This window comes from Lycium ferocissimum, chromosome 7 (assembly GCF_029784015.1).
Source record: "Lycium ferocissimum isolate CSIRO_LF1 chromosome 7, AGI_CSIRO_Lferr_CH_V1, whole genome shotgun sequence".
Classification (NCBI taxonomy): Eukaryota; Viridiplantae; Streptophyta; class Magnoliopsida; order Solanales; family Solanaceae; genus Lycium; species Lycium ferocissimum.
The window spans coordinates 36,878,642-36,895,290 of record NC_081348.1 but is presented as its reverse complement, the minus strand read 5'-3'; the positions used below and the strand labels follow the sequence as shown (position 1 = coordinate 36,895,290).

At 30.3% G+C, this 16,649-nt stretch overlaps 1 long non-coding RNA gene across 1 annotated transcript; it reads left to right on the top strand.

Moving 5' to 3' along the window:
• The first annotated feature begins 12,989 nt into the window (after nt 1–12,989).
• Nucleotides 12,990–14,392, top strand: LOC132064752 (uncharacterized). Its single transcript, XR_009416626.1, has 3 exons — nt 12,990–13,369; nt 13,493–13,583; nt 14,099–14,392. It is a non-coding gene; the product is annotated as an uncharacterized LOC132064752 (long non-coding RNA).
• Nucleotides 14,393–16,649: the final 2,257 nt, after the last annotated feature.

The following is a 16,649-nucleotide window of genomic DNA, read 5'->3' as shown; positions in this document are numbered from 1 at the left end:
AGTTTTATTACACATTTAATTTTATATTTCTCGAGTGGGATGGTTTGAAATAAGAGAGTGAAATCTGGAAGAGAAGGTATTTGGTGAAATTTCAACTCCACATCTGAATAATACACGTAAAGGACTTGATGGAAAAAAGAACATACAATTCTTTCGGATTATATTTTGTTATCGGAGTTATAACTCCAATTCCTTGTTACCTTTTCATTTACTTCCCAAACATTGACAAAACAGTTATTGAGTAGTGTGAAAGACTTAAAAATAGTTGGACAAGAACGAAAATAGACTTCCATTGCCCTCACAAGGCAAACATCACAATTCAAAATTAAAAACTCAAGACAGATTCTATCATAAATAGTGAGAAACGTAGCCACTTGCATTTTACAAAATGCCAAAAAGCAAACCATTCAACATATCCCCTAAAATGAGAAACCGTAAAGTGAGTATTTAAAGGAAAGACAAATATCTAACAGCAAAAGCTAAAGATATTTGGTTCCCCCACTATCTTTAATTTCCAATTAAAATATGTTTCCTCGTCTGAAAAGCTAGACTCAATTTAACCTCATAGTTAAGATTGAAATTTACTTAGTCGCGCTCTAATGTGGATGAAAACTAAAAAGATTTTGCTAAATATGATAAGAAAACACTCAGATAGTGGTTTAGAATCTCCTTCCACAAAGTGAAGTTAGTTATAAATTCCAAATATAATCAAGTTATGAAGTAATTATATATCAAATTTAAGAAATGATGTCAATTTTTTGTAGCCGGGCTAAAAAAATAGGAATAAAAATATTTGAATAGAAAAAGTAGTCTGCTGTTGACAATCGTGGATATGTTGGTTAGATGTTATTGTCGTTTGGAAATGATATGAAGATGAAATTACATAAAATTAAACAAGGATTAACATCACATAATAAAATGATAATGAGAAACGTAGCAAGTAGAATTTCATGGACAGGTGGAAATTTTTTCCTCATCATTGGGTCCACCTCTATGGAAATGCCGTTGCTATACCTATATTTATGTAACTCCTATTTTGGATGAAGCCTGGAATTTTCTTCCATGTCCTGCCCCACACTTGGAGGGAAATGAATGCCCAGTTGCCCACCCCTTTTATGGCCCTACTTCCATAATTCAAACTTAAAATTGCATTTCTTAATCATACCTTACCCACTAATTTCACATTTTGTTCATTCTGTCCGGTACACTTCTATCAGCAAAAATGTCACATACAACTTTGTATATCAAGATTTAGACAGAAAAAATTATTTGGAATAGGGAATAGGTTTTTTTTTTTTTTTTTTTTATGCTGAATCTGAACCTTGAATTTTAAGAGTTATTCCCGCTTAATTTATTCACGACTAGGTAACACACTTGGTATCGCATTCCTTTTCCCCTAAATTCATTAGAGAAAAAGTGTGACAGGAATTCTCATGCGTTACTTTCAATTTTTCAAAATTTCTTTTGAAACCAAACACAATTACAGAGGAGTGTTTCAACTTCTTCTTCTTCTTCCTTTTTTTTTTTTTTTTTTTTTTTTTGAAAAGCTGAAAAATTAAAGAATATTTTTCAACGTTTTCTGAAATCAAACAGCACGTCATGTGATTGGTAAGCAGAGATCCTGTTGAGTAATACATAAAAAGAAAAAGAATATCTGACGTAGTTTGGTTCAAATCTCAATTAACCTTTTGGAAAGTAAAGATAATCATGTCTTAGAATAAATACGTTGGTTTAGTCCAAAAGGATCAAAGGTGCGTTTGAACTTAACTCGGTTCATGTTGTAGAATTTAATTTAATGAATTTGTCTGGACTCATGGTGGGATTATACTGGGCTTCTTGTTGTTGTTGTTGTTGTTGTTGTAATTTGTCTGGACTCATATAAAAAGGAATCTAGTGCTGTGGTATTAATGAATTTAATAGTAGTAATTCTTTACTGCAGTAGGAGAAAGTGAAAAAAGGCCCTACTACAATTGTTCCTCGTATTACCCTAACCAAGATTCCCAAGTAAAATTTAATACATTCACTTGATGTGCAAAGTGTTCTTTATTTATTTTAAACTGTAATCGATCCTAAACTACTCTAATATATTCCTTTCTCTCACACATACACTAAACCAGTAAAAGAGAGAATTTGTCCATGCCAATAGTTTGCACCAAATTACATTAGTTTACTGTTATTAAGTAATGTTGTGAAATATATGTTAGTTAGCAATGACTCAGTGTTAAGTAGATGCAAGTACACGTGAATATATAATTAATTGGATTAGTATAATACCGAGTGTTTATAAATTATTTTCCATAAATATATGGACAACTAATTCTCTTATGACTTTTGGAATAGGAAGAAAAATAACTAGTGCAAAGTTGATTTTTGGAATATATTTTCATGGTCAAGTCTTTTTAACGATGAATATAATATATAATTAATGACAAACTCAGATAGGGATTAGTATAATAAACCCACGAAAACCCGCCCCGCACCCACACCCACCGATTTCTTTTTGTTTATAAATTATTTTCCATAAATATATGGACAACTAATTCTCTTATGACTTTTGGAATAGGAAGAAAAATAACTAGTTTCTTCAATTTGCAAAGTTGATTTTTGGAATATATTTTCATGGTCAAGTCTTTTTAATTTGATAGAACCTTTTGGTATATGTGGTTTATTAATAATTAATTAGGATGACTAATATATTTAATTTCAATATTACATATCACCTTGACTTTAACATTAACTTTTCAATATTTAGGATGACAAACTCAGATATTGCGTTGTGCCAATAATGCGGGGGAGTGTGTTTACGGGTTGACTAATTCCATGTACATATTTAATTATTAATCAATCTTAGTATCTAGTATTTAATTTAGATGTAGTTATTATTTTCCTTGGTTGCTTATGTAGTGGGAGGGTTGTGGGGTCATTATCAAAATTGTTTGCTACTATGTAACATGATATGATGCTTTTGAAGTTGCGTAAATGAGTTGATATGGGAATAGGATAGACTCGACTGGGATTTAACAATTTTCTAGTCAAGACCGTGAATCCACGAATGATAGAAATAATGGAAGGCCAACATCTTTATGTGATATGTCGTGTAAAAGAAAATTCTCCAAGAGTGAAGCCAAATTTGAATTGAAGAGAAGGGTGCCCTGCTCATATGGTGAGCACACTTCACCTCTAATTTCAATGTTGTGGTTTCGAATCATAAGAGAGCAAAAAGGTGGGAGTTTATGGGGAGGGGAATATTTAAAAAAAAAAAAAAACAATTTTAATAGAATCAAAGTATACCTACACTTAGAATTTAATAACATTGGTGAAAATCTTTCATATAGTGATGAAATAAGAATTTTATATAAATAAAAAAGAAATCACGCTTAGAATTTGAACGTATGATTTAAATAATTTACGAACTTCTTTTATCGTTTTATTAGAACGGTTTCTTTCAAGAATATTCAATACCTTATATATAACTTAACCACTTATTTTTTATTCTATTTACACAGTATAACTTTTTTAACAGTTTCTTAAATTAAACCTCCTTCTTTCAAGATAGCTTCGTCCCTACTCACACAAACGGGTGGATTCAATTCTGATTCTTCCCCTTACATATTTCCTGAACTCCGGAGTATGTAATAAGAAAACAAAACAGAAAACAAAAATAAAAAAACAAAAGTATGACCTAGTAAATTTTTGTAGAAATGATACCCCTTGGAGAATATTTCAGTAGGAGTGCCATTCACACTAGTGTTTTTTACTCCAATAGAGTAGATCCACCTTATATCGAACACCACTTGTCATTTTCAAATTTAAAAAAAAAACAATTATTGGAGTTGCCGTATTTGATATTTTATGTAAGATTTTCTTGGGGAGAGTTAGTGTTGGGGTTAAATTTTGAGAAAAAATATTGATAATGTCCCAAGACATATTTAAAAGCTTTATTCCTACAGTTTAATTGATTAAACCTCAATAACCATGTTTATTTGTTACTAATCGAACTTCTGAATAAAAAAAACTGCAAAAAACAAAACTATAAATCGGTTTGAGAAAGAAAAAAGAACATAAACAAAGCAGGACTCTGTTTTTGGTTTTAAAAGCAAATATCTTGTGTTTTTTATAATCAGGATGTCTGGACTAGCTTGTGCGCATCTTGAATAATACCTCACATCAACTAAGATCGTAACTCTATCCACCAAGGCTTCAAAAACTGAGAAGAAACTATCTAGTATTTTTAATCTCCACTGAAGAATGTAACCTGAGATATCATGGTTCTCATCCCTCTTTATTCCGTTATTTTCAAAAGAATAATATTTTCTGGATTTTCAAGCAATAGCTATGAATAAGCTAGTCTATCATAGACTTATAATATGTGTCAATCCTGCACCGTTAAGCTTTGAGATTAAATGCTTAGTTATTGGACCAATTGATAGTCCAATTGGGTACACCGTGAACGTTGGTATATGTGATGGCGTCTGATTTAGTCCATTAGCTGTATAGCTTTAGATGTAGGCCCGTAATATTGTACGATGGTATCTAGTTCTGATTTTAGGGATACAATTAGATATCCACTTTTCAGCCATTCTAACGAAAATAAGCTCCAAATTTTACAAATGAAAATTTAAAATATTATCATGTATTCCACTTGTAAAATTTGAAACATCGTGACGGTCTATTTTTCAAAGAGGGCACCAGAAAGCGGCCAATAACCGCTATTCAACGGTACTCTAAATGAAGTGTGTTACGGCTTTTGGTTAGTGAAAAATGCCAATACTAGGAAAAAGAGAAGTTGCATGTTGTTTATTGATATATGTAAACCACCTCATTTAAATTTTTACATCCGCTAGTCAGTATATAAATAGTATATTAACTATGTACAAAATATGTATATTCTTTGTATATTACGATTAATATTAGAAAAATATATATTTGCTGGCTATTATTTTGGTAGACGATTATATGGAATAAAAATCCCTAAATATAAATCAAAATGAGAACACTGGGTTTACTTTTCGTGAGATTGAGAAAGTGAAATTTTTTGAATTCTATTTTTTCCACTCTTAGTGGTCAAGATTTGATGCTTTCAAGCAAACATGAATCTACTTTTGTCAAAATTTTCCGTAAAATTGTACAAAGTAAAGGAAAATTTATCTTAAGTTGCACGATTGCCCTTCATACGGACTGATCTTTAATATTTTCCCTTCAATTTCTTTGATGCTTTAATTTTTTTGCTTCGATTAAAGGTGACCCGAAAATACCCCGGTTACCGGGTTCGAAACCCAAAGCAAAGTAAAAAGTAATAATGTTTATTTGGGCGAAGTTACATAGAACCTATGCGGAGACGAGACTTTCTTTGTAAAAGCAAACTTTTAGAATTATCATAAGGCAAAGTCCGCGTAAAAAAAGGCAAACTTTTGGCAAAAGTCTTGCCTTGCGATTTTTTATTTTTTATAAAGCTGAGCGGGGGCTCGAACTCAGAACCTAGGGGTATTTTCGGCCACCTTTTTAAGCGAAGGACAAAAATTAAATACTAGCAATTTGAGGGCCAAAAATTAAAGACCACCCCAAAAGAAGGACAATCCACACAAAAAAAACTGAAACATGAAAACAACGTGGGAAAGGAAAAGGGAAATTTGCAGGATTGCCCTTCGCTTGGGGTTGTCTTTAATTTTTATCTCTCAAAATGGTGATCTTTAACTTTTGCCCTTGAGCAAATTTCACTCAAATTCTATCTTTGAAATTGCATTATGGATAGAATTTGAAATTACGCAGCAAGAAATTAGAAGCCATGCAAATTCTGTCATAGATAAATTTGTAGGCAGAATTTTGCAGCTTCTACCTTGTGATTTTTTTTTTTTACTGATTTGGGGTTCGAACTCATAATCTCGTGATATTAGGCGAAGGATAAACTTAAAGACCAATAATTTGAAGGGCAGAAATTAAAGGCCACCCCAAATGAAGGTCAATCCGCGCAAAAAAAAAAAAAAGAAAGGAATTGGTTCTTGCGAGATTCCTACTATTGGGCTAAGCTTAAACGTGAAGATGCTTCCGGCCCATATTAAAGAGTTCTGTTTCCACGTCAACTATTAACAATAAAGGAATTTCCAAATCGATTTTTTATTTCCTTTTTAGCAAAAGTCAAGGTTGATGAGCCTATCTTTTGAAACTTTCTAGACAGGTTCATTTGGGCCCATCAGCACGGCAATCCTCTTGTGTTCTAGAAATCTCTTGTCCATTGTGGACGAATTGCACATCACACACACGCCAATGGATTGATTTGCATAAATAGATTAGTTTCGTGCTACTATTTTAGTTTTAACCTAAAATAAATTCTTTTACAAAATTAGTTTCTGGTCAGAATTTGCCTGTAAGTTCTGATAAATCATTACAAATTTTGATGAATGAGCAAGCTTGCCTTGTCACAATTTCAAACGGATCTCACATGTTTCGATGGGTGGGAAAATTTCCCTTGTCACAATTTTTGACATATCGTTAGGATTTTAGTAAAAATTGTGTTATAACTTCGAAATAAATTGTTCACAACCCTGACAGGCATGTAAGTTTTCTTGCGACAAGTCTTGACGGATCTCGCGACTTTAAAACCAATTGTGGTAGTCACGAGTTTTGACAAATCGTAACAAGTTTTAATGGATGACAAACTTGGTTTGCCACAAAACCTGATGGATCTTCAGAATTTTAGTACAAATTGGTGGCAATTACTTTGAAACAAACTGTTCACAAGCTCTAACAAATGGCAAACTTGCTTTCCCATAAGTTCTGACGGATCGTTAGGACTTTAGTACAAATTGTATTACAATTTTAAAATAAATTGTTCACAAGTTTTTATGGATCGGCATATTATTTAGAAATTTCCCTAGCATATTTTTACTTCAAAATTGTTCTAAATCTTACTTCAAATTTAATATTCAATCCTCTAATACCAATCCACAAATTCCAATGATTATATTCAATCTAAACTTTTTAAAATATATAAAACCACTTTATTTTCTTTAACAATTTTTTTTTAAAGCTCAATAAAATTAACTCGATAACGGTGTCCCTTCAATTTTCTTCAACCAAATCATTCAAATTATTATGGATAGACAATATAAGCTCAATGAGACATTATCTAGTCAATTTCAATCACAGATAAAAAATGAGTCTTTAACTTTTTATAATACATATGAAGAGGATGGAGAAGTAGAAGAAACTAGGGGTGGGCGTTCGGGCCATCGGATTGGATATGAAATTTTTGGTTTGGATATTCAATTTTCGGATTGAAGAAATTACAGTCCAAATCCAATCCAAATAAGTTCGGATTGGATTGGATATTTTAAGTTCGGTTTCGGACTATTCGGTTTGAATATTTCGGATTTGACTCTTGAGATTTAAGGCAAACTTATTACGAACGAAATTCATGTGTTAGTTCTACAGAGGTAAATCTAAATCTTAATTGCTCAGGAAAAAAACCTTCCAATTCAAATTAGGATTAACAAATTTAAGTCATGTCTAACATAGTAAATCCATACCAAATAAAAGCATTCTGAAAAAGTGGAAATGAACAAAATAAAATCTAAGTAATCATCTTGAAAAATAACAAAGAACTCTGTAGTGGGTGACACTAACGTGAGACTTTTGAGACTTGAGAATTAAGAAAATCCTATATTATATTTGATTTAGTGGAGAATTGTATATTAGACTTAATATTTTAATGGGTAGGACCTTAAGTACTAATCTATTGGACTTTTAGAAACTAAACTTATTAGTATATTGGGCACATATGATATAGGTAGGGCTAGATATAATGTATAAAAATTTTGAATTTTCGGATATTCAAAAATCTGTAGTACTAAATCCATATCCAATCCGAAATCTATAAATTTTAAAAATAAAATTCGAAGTTCAATCCATAATCCAATATCCAAATCAATTATTTAAAAAGTTCGGATTTTGATTTAAATTTCGAGTTAGTCCAAACTGTGCGTACCCCTAGAAGAAAGAGGAGGAGGATGAGAAGTTTGGACGGTATATCTAAAAATCCTTATAAAAACAAGACAAAAGTTAAATGGGGGTCTTATGTCTAACAGAAACACGCCCGTGAAAATTTAGAGCACGAAATGCAATTTCCGTGCAGATTTGAAATTGACCCAATTAAATTACATGTATGTCATTTAGCTAATGAATTGTATCATCTATAGTAGTAATAAATACGCCTTAATTTAAATTACTTTGTGTATACATAAAGAAGATTATTAAGAGTGCCTTACGAATATTAATTTCAAATGATTATTCCTCGGGTCAGAACTGTTGTATTTTATCTTCTTCTTCTTTTTTTTGGGCGGATTGTCCTTCATTTGGGGTGGTCTTTAATTTTTGTCCTTAGCCTAATATCCCGAGGTTTTGGGTTCGAATCTCAATTCAGTTAAAAAAAAAAAAAGAAATTTTCGCAAGGCAGATGTTTAGATTGGCAAGGCAAAGTTTTGCCATCCTTCCTTAAGGCAGAATTTTGTAAAATTTTTCCATAACAAAACTCTGTCTTGCGAATCAAAACTCTACCTTATGAATTTTTAAGAAATTTTTTTTACTGAGCGGAAGTTTGAATCTGATACCAAAATTTTTTTAGCGAAAGACAAAATTAAAAATCACTAATTTGAGGGACAAAAATTAAAGACCATCCCAGAGAATGGTAATCCTGCAAATTGTCCGTATTTTATGGGTTCTTTTTGGCCCATGAGCAATAGTGTGAAAACTGAAAAGGACTCAACAAGGGGGAGTTGCAACAGAGAGAATAACAGAAAAAGCAAATCGAAAAAAGATAAAGTCACGGGAAGAGTAATTTCACTTTACAGCTTACATTTTCAAGATGAATAATTTTGACTGTACTTCCTTAACGTCTGGATTAGGAGTCCGTTTCATTAGCTAAAAAAAAAAAAAACAAGTGACTTTTAAATATAAGTGTTGAAAGTTATTTTATAAATAAATAGTTATGTATTTGAATAAAAATGTTGAAGCTGAAAATAAGTTATTGAGAGGGAAAGATGATAGTTTAAGATTTTTATTAGTGAGAGTAATATTGAAATTAGAAGAAAATATGGGATAAAAGAGTAAAATTATTGATCAAATCAAAATGATTTTTAACCAAAAAATTGAAATTCCCCAACTTTTTGTTTTTGGCTTATTTTAAGCACTTTTTAACTAATCTTTTTTGCCAAACACTCAAAAAAATTAAAAATCGCTTGTAAGTCATTTTCAAAAGAATAAGTTAAAAAAGTGTTATAGATCCTGGATGGAGTACAATTTAACTCACCATTTCACGAACTATTAACCTTTTTTTTTTTTTTTTTTTTGCAAAAGAATAAAAATAAGAAAATAAATTTTGACATTAAAAACTTCAGCCTACCATTTACATCCTTCACCTACCATTCATAATTGCCTTATCCAACTATATTGAGCTCTCACTAGCCACCATTTTACTTCTTTGCTATATATATATATATATATATATATATATATATATATATATATATATATATATATATATATATTATTTTATTTAATAGTTGTAAATAAAGTTAATACCATTTTAGTTTAATCTAATCCAGTGAAATTCTATAAGATGCTTGTGTGTTCTAAACTGAATGTGGCAAACAACGGGAAGTGTTTATAGTTCTTATAAAATACTAGGCTCAAATGTTATTCCCTCTGTCCCAAAATAAGTGTCATTTTAGCAACAAAAAAATTATCCAAAAATACTAGTCGCTTTTTCAATTATACTCTTATATTAAAGAACTACTTCTTATAGTACTCAATTTCAAGAAACATCCAACAAATAGGGGTAATTTAGTAAACTACACATTATATTTTTAATTTCTTAATGGACGTGTAATGATCTAAAACGATATAGTAATTACTTTGGGACAAAGGGAGTATGTTCTATGCTTTTTGAAGTGTGACATTCATATTACAACGACAACATACCCAATAAAATCCCATAATGTAGGAAGTGTGACATTCATATTACATCCAATAAATATTCATAAATTTGTTATCCAAACACATCTTCATCTTCATAATTAACTTGTGGGAAACTGAATTTGCAGATTTTGAATAGACGCCACCTGATTTTTAACTTTTGAAAATTGCATTAAAATTTGGAAAAACAACATAAAATACCCATTATATGCAAACTATTTACACAAAATTACCCTTCATAAACTAATTTCACAAATACCAATTCGCTACTAAAGAATTACCCGATGCCCCCACCTTTTTAGCTTTATGCAACTGGCGGAAGCGTATTAAAGTTTAAATTAATAAAAAATATATTCTTATATTTTTTTTCTCTTTTGCAAATGAAAACAAAAGTTATATCTAAAATATGACTCTATTTTCTTGTAATTTATTTACAAATTTTGATTTGCTAAAAATATTATAAAAATTAATATCTCAAAATTAAGCTCAAAGCTCTATTTATTGTATCTTTTATTATAATCTTTTTTCATTTAAAGAAATGAACCTGCCCTCTGTGATATCTTATTAGTATATGATATATATGATGCAGGTATTATAAAGAAATGAATCAGTCTTTTATGATACGTATATGATATATACCATGTGGGTATCATAGAGGACTTCTTTTTATTTTTAAAAAATGGATCAGTCTATATGATATCTATCAGTAGATGATATATACTATGTGGGTATCATAGATGACTGAGTTCTTTTCTAGGAATAAATCAGTCCTTGATGATATCTTGTGAGTATATGATATATCATGTGGGTTAGTCATCCATGGTACCCTGTCATCATATGATATATTATGTGAGTATCATATATGATTGAGTTGTGTTTTCTTGAAGGAATGAATTATTCCTCTATGATACCTTGTCAGTATATGATATATATCAGGTTGGTATCATAGAGGACTGGGCTCTTTTTGAAGGAATGAACAAGTCCTCCATGATACTTTGTCAGTATATGATATATACCATGTGAACATCACAGAGGATTGAGAAGTGTTTTTTATTTTTAAGGAATTAATCAATCTTTATAATACTCGTATATGATATATGCCATGAGGGTATCATAGATGTCTGAGCTCTTTTTTGTTGAATGAACAAATCAGTCCTATATGATATCTTGCGAGTATATGATATATCATGTGGGTCAGTCATCCATGATACACTGTCGTATATGATATATACCAAATGAATATCATAGAGAATTGATTTGTGTCTTTTCAATGAATGAACTAGTCCTCTATGATACTTTTTTAGTATATAGTGTATGATATATATCATGTAGGTATCATAGAGGATTGAAGAGTGTTTTTCTTGAAGAAACTAATCACTCCTCTATGATAACCTATTAGTATATGCTATATACCATATGGGCATCATAGAAGACTGAGTAGTGTTGGAATGAATATGTCATCTATGATACCTTATCAGTATATGATATAAATCAGGTTAGTATCATAGAGAACTGAGTGTTTTTCTTGAAGGAATGAACTGTTAGTCCTCCATGACACCCTGTCAGTATATGATATACCATATGGGTATCCTAGAGGACTAGATAGTATTTTTTGAAATAATGAATCAATCCTCTATGATACCATGTGGGTGTCATGGAGGATTGAGTTGTGTTTTTTCTCTAATAGATGAATCAGTCCTTTATGATACTCTGTCAATAAATGATATATACCAGGTTGGTATCATAGAGGACTGAGTATTTTTCTCGAAGGAATGAACCGACAGTCCTGTATGATACCATGTTAGTATATGATACCATATGGATATTATAGTATACTGCAACAATATACTTCAATTGTTGTTGATTTGATATACTATATGATAGAATAAAATGTTTTATGAGATATAAAAAAATAAAAAAATATATATCAGTTATCCTTTTTATCGATATGGAAAAAAAGAAGAAAAAAACAAAAATAAAGGAGCCAAAAGTGCATAGTTAGATTATAAGAAGAACAAGAAATAAAGAAAAAAAAAATTTAGAAAAGTTGAAAAAAATAAATTAAAATCACCATAAATTATAAAAAGAAGAATAGATAAAAATAGCAAAAAAGGTGAATGAAATTAGATTATGGAGATAGAAAAGAAAAAAAATAAAGGAAATATATGAAATTAAAAAGGAACAAGAAATAAAGAAATAAAAAAAGAAAAAGAAAAAAAAACACGAAAAGAAAGGAGCTAGAATTAAATATGAAATCAGATTATGGTGATTTTATTTATTTTAAAAATAGCATGATTTGGGGAAAAAAATGAATGAACGAAAAAAGAGAAAAAGAAAACGAGAATAAAAAAAGAAGAAAAGAAGATATGAAGTAGAAAAATAAAAAAGGAGAGAAGAAAAAAGAGACAATTACCTACAAAAGCTACAATGAGTATAAAGAATAAATAGTTTTGGGGTATAAAAATAAAAAAGCATGAAAGTATAATTATTTTGTGTGTGACGGACATAGGTGTTCTTTTTCCCTTAAATTATTGGACCATCCAAGCTTGTTAAGCCAACTAAGTTTAGCTGGAGCAAGCAAGTTGCATTTGCAATAAATTCAGTGCTGACCAAAAATTGTTGCAAAAATCTGATGAGATAAGATAAATATGTTGCCATACTCAATATTTATATCAAATTAAATAATTTAATTATAAAAACTATAAATTAAAGTAAAAATATATTTCATTTAATTATAATAAATTAATACAAAAATATATACTAAAAATACATTAATTAATTTAGTAGAATATTATGTGCAAATAATTATTACATTTCAAGTTAGAAACAATTAGTTAAAGATTTTAAGCTCTTGTACGGTTGCCACTTGCTAGATGTCCCTGGTAGAGTAGTAGTAGTATTTGCATAGACATGCAACTACCCTAGCAGATAACATTGATGGCAACAACAATAAACATTAAAAGAATTACTCAACCTCTTTACAATATCTAAGTTATTGTGGTTTTGTGAAGTTTCTTTCTATATATTACTAAAGTAGTAGTAATTGTATACGGGGCTGCAAATTTTGACAACTGCAAGCAAAGTTGCTTTTGTTCTTTCACTCTTCTAGACCCTTCACTTTTTCTCCAGTTGCTTCTTTCGCCATCCAAAGACGTACCTAAAAACAAGAAGTGAAAGGAATCATATTCTCATTCTCATCAAAAGCTCTTTTGTTACTAGTATATATTATTTGTGTATACAAGAATAAATCCACTCTGAAGCTGAAGTTTTCATATACCATCAAATTTCTGCTTTGCTTTCTCTTTTTTTCTCCTCTTCTATTGAGTCTTTTTAATTTAGTGAAATTAAGACATGAATGAGCCACCAAAATATGGTTATCCATACCCTGCCCAAGGTCAAGGTAATAACACATCCAAATATTTTTTCTTTTTGTATTTGCTAAAATTATGGTCTGGTGGAAGATTTAAGAAAAATAATTAGTTAAGCATATAATTTTTTATTATTATTTTTGTTTGTGAAATAGGGTATTATGAGGGTCCTCCTCCCCCTGTGATGGCGCCACCAACATATGCTGCTCCTCCACCTCAGAAAAACACAGGTTTTCTTGAAGGATGGTAATATAACCATGCCTCTACTATCCTTAATTAATTTTTTTTCATAGAAATACATGATTTTCTTTTGTGTGATTCTCATAATACTAGTGTAATACGGTAAAGAAAAAAAAAAGTGGTTTTTAGCCTTTCCTTGACTTGATGGATTTAACTTACATATACTGACTTTTTGTATAATTTTTTTTTAACACTTGCAATGTACTTTTGGACGGTTGTATTAGGAATTTGATTCACTTTTAAGGAAGATTATCTATAGTTATCTTTTAGGTGAATCGCCAGTCATTTTACATTGTAATGCTAGTGTGCATAAGTTAAAACTCTTTTTAAATTTTCATTTTTTGTGTTTTTTTTTTTTAACTACATTGGGGACAGGGGAACAGATTATAATATGGGGATTCGATTTTTGTGGGTTTCTTGTTTTAATTCTTATTCCTTTCTTTTTTCTTTTGTTGCTAAAAGATGCTTTTTATTAAGTAAGTACAGTAACTCTTTTTCTTTTTGTCTTGTGATAATTGCAGCCTAGCAGCTCTGTGTTGTTGTTGCCTGTTAGATGAGTGTTGCTGTGATCCCTCTGTAATCTGTGTCTGGTAATTGAGGTGTGCCGGCTGCCAAGTTCAGTTATTCTTTTATTTCTTCTTGCTTTGTACCACCAAATAAGAATTGTCATGTAAATAAGTTCTTTTGGAACAACAGTATTATTGGGAGTAATCTTGTAATAGTCTTCTTTTAAATCTTTAAACTCTTTGAGAGAGTTGCAGTTTCATTATGTAAACTACAAAACAAAAATTGGAATTACATCTTTTTTGCCCCTTTTTCTGTCCCCTAAAATCTTTTTTTTATGGACGGCCAGTTTGTAATATATATATATTGTCACCGTTGATAGATCTTTCACCATATAATGGCAAAAGCATAGCAAAAAGAAAAGCCCAAATTAACGCAAACATATCAAAAAGAAAGACAATGCAGAGATAAACAGGATAGTGTTATAAATCATCATTTAACGGTATAAATTGCGGTAAAAATGAATCTACTTTTCAGAAAATCTAGCCTAACAAAACTGAACACGAAGCAAAGCATTAATTATGAGCATTGCGTGCCACACATTTATTCTTTTCCTATTAGCAGGCATTTCTAAACTGTCCAATCAAGTTGCTGGTTAACATGTCCACCAAGGAATAACGCGGAAAGAAGAATGGAATAAGGATCTTCAAAAGTTTTTATTCTCTTGGTTGGGTTGTACGAGATTCAGCAAATAAGATGCTCGTAATTGTCAAATATATACCTTTATTCTCCTCCTCCATTTTCGTTCACATTTTCATTTTCATCATTTTATGTAAGTGCGGTGGGGGTACGAACATGGCTCATTTGCCCTCACTTATAGGAACAATTATCATTTTATCATAAATTATACGTTACAAAAATGACTCATCATGCCATTTTTTAATGTTTATAATACCGAAATGACACGTGGCCTCCGATTAAGGTCTCGTATATTAATTATCCAATTTTAAATACCAAATTAATTTATATCCCACACCCACAATCATATCTAGTTGAAGTATTTAATATTTAAAATCCTTTAATGAAATATGGCATAGATGAATCATATATATACGGCGACGCATATGATTCAAACTATTGATAAATAGCATCAAATTTAATTCTCCGACCATTTATTTTCGATGGCATAAATGTAAACTATTTAAATAGCCATTTAGATAGTTGGATGGCATATTTGAGCCTTTTTCGTTTTCATTTTCAACATTTTATATAAGTGGTGGGGAATCGAATATTTATTCTCACTTGTATAATCTCATGTATAGACATATGAATGCTTGTAATTATATAATTACATTTTATCCAACTATTTTTATACTAGACATATTATAATATTTATTCCTTATATATAGGCGTATGTTTACTTGTTGACTTTTGTATTCTAGCTTGAATATTTATTCTCTTTTATATATAATCGTAAAATTCAATTTAATTCTCCTACACAAATTTATATCGTACACTTTAATATGTTCAATATTTTTCTCTTTAAGAATTAATAAATCGTGGATATATACTTGAATATTTATTCTCTTCGTGTGTGCACTTCTATTTTAATTCTCCGACACATGTTTATTTCCTCCGTGCACTTTTACTTGTTCACTTTTGGCTTTTCACATTTTTTCTGAATATTTATTTTCTTCCCATGAGCTTCACAATTGTACACGCAATGAATGTTTGTACCATGAGCTATATAACTTGTATACTTTATCCAACTATTTTTATATTCCATGTAGATATATATCATAGTACTTAATATTTATTCCCTTCTCATGTATAGATGCATGCACTTCAAATTTTAATTCTCCTACACAAATTTATTTCGTCCGTGCACTTTAATATATTCACTTTTGACTTTTCACATTCTTTAAGAATTAATAAATCACACGAGTATATATGTCATAGTACTGAATATTTATTCTCTTCTTATGTATACACGTGTGCACTTCTATTTTAATTCTCAGACACATATTTATTTCGTCCGTGCACTTTTACTTGTTCACCTTTGACTTTTCACGTTTTTACTGAATATTTATTTTCTTCCCATGTTTCTTTTCTAATATATATAAGTGGCTTGGGGGTACGAACACAGCTGCCAAAACTTGTACCAAAAGCTTCACAAATTGTACACTTTTGACTTTTCACATTCTTTAAGAATTAATAAACCCTATGTGGATATATACTGTAGTACTGAATATTTATTCTCTTCTCATGTGTACACGTGTGCACTTCTATTTTAATTCTCCGATACATTTATTTTCTCCGTGCACTTTTATTTGTTCACTTTTGACTTTTCACGTTTGTGCTGAATATTTTTTTTTTTCCCATGACCTTCACAAATTGTACATGCAATAAATGCTTGTACCATGAGCTATATAACTTGTACACTTTATCCAATAATTTTTATATCCCACATAGACATATGTCATAGTACTTAATATTTATTCCCTTCTCATGTATAGACGTATGCACTTCAAATTTTAATTCTCCTACACAAATTTATTTCGTCCGTGC